Source organism: Wasmannia auropunctata, unplaced genomic scaffold, assembly GCF_000956235.1.
Source record: "Wasmannia auropunctata unplaced genomic scaffold, wasmannia.A_1.0 LD336051.1, whole genome shotgun sequence".
In the NCBI taxonomy this organism is placed as follows: domain Eukaryota; kingdom Metazoa; phylum Arthropoda; class Insecta; order Hymenoptera; family Formicidae; genus Wasmannia; species Wasmannia auropunctata.
The window spans coordinates 118,160-124,390 of NW_012026839.1; the positions used below are offsets into that span (position 1 = coordinate 118,160).

The 6,231-nt window shown below is 30.9% G+C and overlaps 1 protein-coding gene across 1 annotated transcript in view; it reads right to left on the reverse strand.

Annotated features, from left to right (window-relative positions):
- LOC105451443 (phospholipase DDHD1-like) overlaps positions 1-6,231 on the reverse strand; it is a 23,846-nt gene that overhangs the window by 14,133 nt on the left and 3,482 nt on the right. The gene's annotated exons all lie outside the window — the stretch shown is intronic.

Here is a 6,231-nt window from a genome sequence, read left to right on the forward strand (position 1 = left end):
CTCTTCCGATCTTAAGCGTTACGGGACACCCTGTATAGTTGGAATGGAAGAAACGCAATTGAGCAAACTTCAGGTAACTCAAAACCAAGTTATTTTGCAATGCAATAGATACACCAAAGTTAGTCACATACTGCAGGCACTGCAGTTTATGTCCGTAAGACAACGATTATGTTATAACGTGGGTGTATTTATTTTTAAAATTTTAAACAACATGGCGTTAAGCAATAGATTAGAAATAATGGGAAGTGATAGACAAACGAGACAAGATGGAAACATTGTTGGAATTAACATTCCGTAGAACATAGAAGTACGCAAAAAAATCTGTTTTACGAAGGAATAAAAATGTACAATTCTTTACCAACCGAGATAAAGCAGTGTAAGAATTGATTCGTTTAAGAAAATGTTGAAAGTATATATAGTAAATAATGTATAGTAATTATGTACAGTTATCAAACTAACTTATAATTGTTCGGACAATGCGTTAATATAATAATAATTTCTAAAAATTCAAGATAGAACAACTTTTGTTAAAAATTATCGTAACAAGATTTTTAAAAAAGCATTTTACAGCTTGAAATCTCCATTTTTCAAGTTGATACTTTAGAAAACGATTAACCGACTTTCTTCGGAGTCGCATTGATACAAATGGAGACATGACAAATCGCAAAATTTTTTCCTAACTTTGCAAAGTTCCACGATCCAAAAAAATGACCTTTTTTGCTTTGATGTTGAATAGCTCGGTAAAAAAAATCGTATAACGCTCAACAAAAAAGCAAATTAAAGAAAAAGATTCATTCTTTCGAAAACTGTACACCTCGTTTTTGTGCGATTTTTATTTCGGGCCGTGGAACATTGCAAAGTTAGGAAAAAATTTTGCGATTTGTCATGTCTCCATTTGTATCAATGCGACTCCGAAGAAAGTCAGTTAATCGTTTTCTAAAGCATTAACTTGAAAAATGGAGATTTCAAGCTGTGCTTTTTTAAAAATCTCGTTACGATAATTTTTGACAAAATTGCTCTATCTTCAATTTTTAGAAATTATTGATAAACGCATTGTTCCGGACAATTAATTTGGTGACTGCATATGTATATGAAATAGCTGAGAAAGCTAATAAGTTCAATAACTCTCTCTCTCTCTCTCTCTCTCTCTCACACACACACACACACACACACACACACACACACACACGCACGCACACACACGCGCGCGCGCGCGCGCGTACATCACATAATTGTTGCATTTATCGCTATTATCTTTTTTCAATTTTATTTCTAATATATTATTCTGATAGATTTGCGTCAAATGAGTCACTAAATGCAAACAAAGACTTTTTAAAAGTTTCCGACGAAATTAAATTGTTACAAAATCGATTTTTGCAATCACGGTCTTATATATATTATATATACAAGGTACCCCAGAACTGGCGTACCCACTACCAGGTACCAGCGTATTCTCCGTGAAATTCTAAGACGAAAAGTTTTTTACCAAAACGCGATCTGATGAATAGAATTTGAACGGTAAGCTATTGAAGTTCCCAAATGGGCGCGCGTGGAATTCGCGCGGTCAGGGTCGACACGGCAGAGACTAGCGCGAGACACTTCAAACACTTGCATCGTGTCATAACGTGTTTCTTATTACTCTACTTTGCATTTAATTTAATTAATTAGTCAAAAATGTGTAAAATACATGATGAATTTGTTATAATAGTTTAAAAATTGTTGAAAACATGTGCAAATTTATTATTTAAAAATAATAAAGAATCTTTATAAAGTGTTAATATTGTTTAACGAACATTAAAATAGTTTAACAAATGTCAAAATTATGTAAGCAATATTACAATTATTTTCAAATTTTTATTATTGCTTTAAAAAATTTTTCTTAATAACTCATAACTGTATTAAAAATGTCAAAGATGTTGAACAATTTTGCAATTTGTTTTAAAAATGCAAAAATATTTAACACAATTTTAAAATTGTGTACAAAATTTTATCATTGCTACAAAAATATAAAATTAAGTAAAATACCATACAAATACTTTTAAAAATTTTAAATTGTTTAAAATATCTTAAAATAGTTAATAAAATTAAAAAATTGTTATAAAATTTTGTAAATACAATTTTTGGATTCTGAACAACATTTAAAAGGTTTTAGCTAGTGTTCGGACACCTTGGATGATGCTAATGTCGACGGTACTCCAACTTTCAAGCTTCATAACTTTCAAGATTTATTTCATAAAAATATTTTATCTATGTGTTTTGGAAAGCTCTCGAGGTGTGCTACAAGAATATGTAATAAAAAATGGGGAATTCCATTTAAAAAAATTCAAAGTGATCTTGTCCTGACTTTGACGACGCCACTCAGGGTCAAACCAATGTTATCATCTTATGTACCCTTCGAAACCCTACAACTTTTGTCTGAAACATTTTTCTCTTAAACCTCGCGATTTCCAAATATTTGACTGTCAAATATAAAATGGGACACTCTGTATATATGTGTAACAAATATTTGCACCTTGTAAATTAAAACGCTTTATTCAACTTACACGTTTGCTCATTATGTTTGGTTTTATCATCTATCGAACTCGTTAGGGATCGTGAGCCGTAAAAAGAAAAAAAAATGAAAAAAATTCTAATTGAACCTAACTATTTAGATTAAATTCTCTTTAATCGATCTTTATTAATCTCTTATTTTGAAGAGATTTTTGTAAAACATACATAGACAGGGGAAAAAGTTCCGGAATGGCCAGTTATTTTGGAAAGTATTCATGGTTTCATCTAAAAATGTTTCAAACAGAAATTGTAGAGTTTGAGAAAATCCGTTATCTGGTGATTTTTAATTGAGCTTTGGTTGATCTTAAAAAGCGCAATTAAGATCAATAAAAATCTTAAAATAGAAAACCCTATTTTTTATTGCATATTCTTTTAATTGATATCGAGAGCTTTTCAAAACATTATAATAAAGTTATTTTTCATTAAGTATTTTTCGAGTTATAAGACTCGAAAATTATAATATCGCTGACATTGGAGTAAAAAAATGCCACGGGATCAGTAACAAACTATGGAATTCTTATCTTTGCTGTGACATATCCACACACATCACACACACAAGGGGTAAATTCGACTTGATAATCTCCATGTGGTACACACCTTGGATAATGCTAATATCAGCGATATTGTGGCTGCGTTCCATTTTGCTTATGCGTTCTGTATATGATTTATCCTTGTTTAATTTGATAAATAACAAGGATAAAATGATTGCGTGAGCGTTGTAAGTGCCAAAAGCGTACGATGACGGAACGCAGCCTGTAACTTTCAAATCTTATAATTCAAAAAGTACTTAATGAAAAATAATTTTATCATGTTTTGAAAAGCTCTCGACGTCAGCTACTAGAATATGTAACGAAGGATAGGAGTTTCCATTTAAGATTTTTATATTGACCTTAACTGCGCTTTTCAAGGTCAATTTTTCAAAGCTCAAATAAATATCAACTAATAAATTTTCTTAAACCCTACAACTTTTGTTTGAAACATTTTTCCATAAAACCAATAGTTTTTTAAATAATTATAGCCGTTTCCGGAACTGTTGCCCCTCACTATATATATCCTTTGGAATTTTGGATATTAAGGTATACTCGACAATATGAATTATATTCATCCAATCTTATATTCAAGATCATATTAAATCTGGGCAGTCTTAAGATTCCATCCAATCAATGAAATAAATAAGCGCCTTGAGATTCGTACGTAAGACGATTTTAAATAAAGGGGTCGAATGTGATAGATAGTTTTTTTTTAATTATTTGTTACATATAATTTTGAAAATTTGCTTATGTATTCGGTGTCTCTTCCAACAGAGCTTTTCGTACTGAATTTACGTGTGCACACTTTCTTTCTGCAACCGGATACAATACACGTGTACATAGCGTGCAACATCGACGTGGATGTCCTTGGATAATGCGCCGCGCGTTTCGTGCATGTTATTTTCGTGACTAAAGATTACTTAGACTTGAGCGGCTATCCGCTGTCTAAACGCGCAATTTAACCGGAATCATCGCACACGTGGAGTGGTGACAATTTATTTTCAATTTGTGAGCGAGACATGGCATCACGCGTACACAGCTGCGAAAACGCATGAAAGAGAATGACGAGCTTTTTCTAAAACTAAGCACGAAAGGAGTTATAGAGCAAATTTTCTGCATTCGAAAGTTCCTAGCTTTTCGTTTCGCACATACCGTACGCTCCCAGCTATTACTTAAGGGATGTCGCTCAAAGTTTCGACGTAAAAACAAATAATACAACAATACTCAATAATACAACAAACAATAATCGTCAAATATCGCAATATTGGCTTAATACCCGATTTTTCTCTTTGGCAATAATTAATTTTATTCTTATTGGTATTCTTTATACAGATGCTTGTGCAAAAGTGTGTGCAAAAGTATTCAATTTAATTTGTTCGTTTAATTCGGCAATTTAATTCGTTACAGTGCATAGATTTCGGCTTCATATATAAGAACTGTGTTTTAAAACCGAAAAAATTGCGGCGCGTAGTTTGTGAGGCACTGGATATTGTATTATAATAATAAAATTATTATACACACGCCAACATCGTCTATGTTTCTAGATTTTATTTCGTTATGTATTTCTGATTAATTTTATTTTCTTTAACATGAATTCGTGGAGTAATGTAATTTTTCGTTATATTAAATTTTCTTTTAATTTATTAATTCAGCATCCCACATTTATATGCATCCTGTTTATATGCTCTTTTTTTAATTTGTTATTTTACAATAATTGTAAGAGTTCTATTATTTCTATTTATTCTCTAATTTCTACCTTTTTCTCTAGTATAATTAGAAAAAAATATGCTTATCTTTGCGTACACTCCCAAGCAGAACAACAAGCCATCATAATATCAGATGATTATTAAAAGTCATTTTTCGATCCATTCTGATTTATTTTAATTAACGTCATTTTAACTATTTTTAACGATATTATATAATCTGCTGTTCAAGCTAGTTCTATATTACGATATAGAAAATATGTGATCCGACCGAGCGATCGTATCCTCTATAAAGTCTAATCATATCTATAATCATAAAATTATCTCAGGAAGATAACTTTATCGAATAAAGATATCGGGCATAAGAATTATGTAAATGAATCATCGCGAAACCATAACTGGTTTCTAGATTATTGTTGCAAATATTTTCAAGTCGAATCTTATATCTCTATATAAGGAAAACACTACTGTACTGCAAAGTTGCGTATACTTTCAAAAATTCATGTAATCTATTAGGAAGCGATAAGAGGAGTCTTTAGTAACAGAATATGATCGGTAGAATAATCCACTGTGAAATGAAACTAATAATATTATTTCGAGATTGTGCAATCTTTCTTGAATTAATTTAAAGCTGATTCGACAAATTAATAGCCTAGTCTTTATATAATTGCGCTATATTATACCTTCTGCACTTAAATAAATAAGTACAATATAATCATAGATTAGAGAGAAAAACAGAAAAAATTATAAGAAATTCAACTGTGAAGAGCAAATAAAATGTGTATACATATCTCGGAAGGCTTTTAATATGGAAAATTAGAAATACACGATAAGATGATGATTTCCCTCGATTTTCATTAAGAAACATCAACGATTTAATGATAGAATTTGTAGATAAGAGTGATGTAATCAAACTCCAATTTAATATCATAATTGCAGATAATCAAGTTATGTACTTGACCTATTTATATTATATGTTCTATTTTAAGTAACATCTGTATTATTATGTTAACGTAGATAGAATTATTAACTTTTTGACGCATGGAAAAAAATATATAAAAATTAGAGAAATATAGAAATTTTTTTACTGTAAGCAATTGTGTTGATCGAATTAACGATTAAGTTAATTGGACTTTAGTCAAAATCGCCTTAAGATACTATCTCAAGATACAAACTTAAGTTTATGTGCGCGAACACTTATTCTCTACTGTAATTGGATATTTTATACCGTTTTTATCTCCTTTTTTAATCTCTATACAGGGTGTCCCATATATAATAACCGCACCAGACCTCGTGGACAGGTAAAGCAGATAAAACTGAACAGATAAGTCCTGTGCCATTTTGCAAAATTCGCAATCGTTAAGAGGATGCTGAAAGGTCGGGAATTACCGACATTTGCATTCTAATGGATAACACCGAAACGATTGAACAGATCGGAAGAGCACACG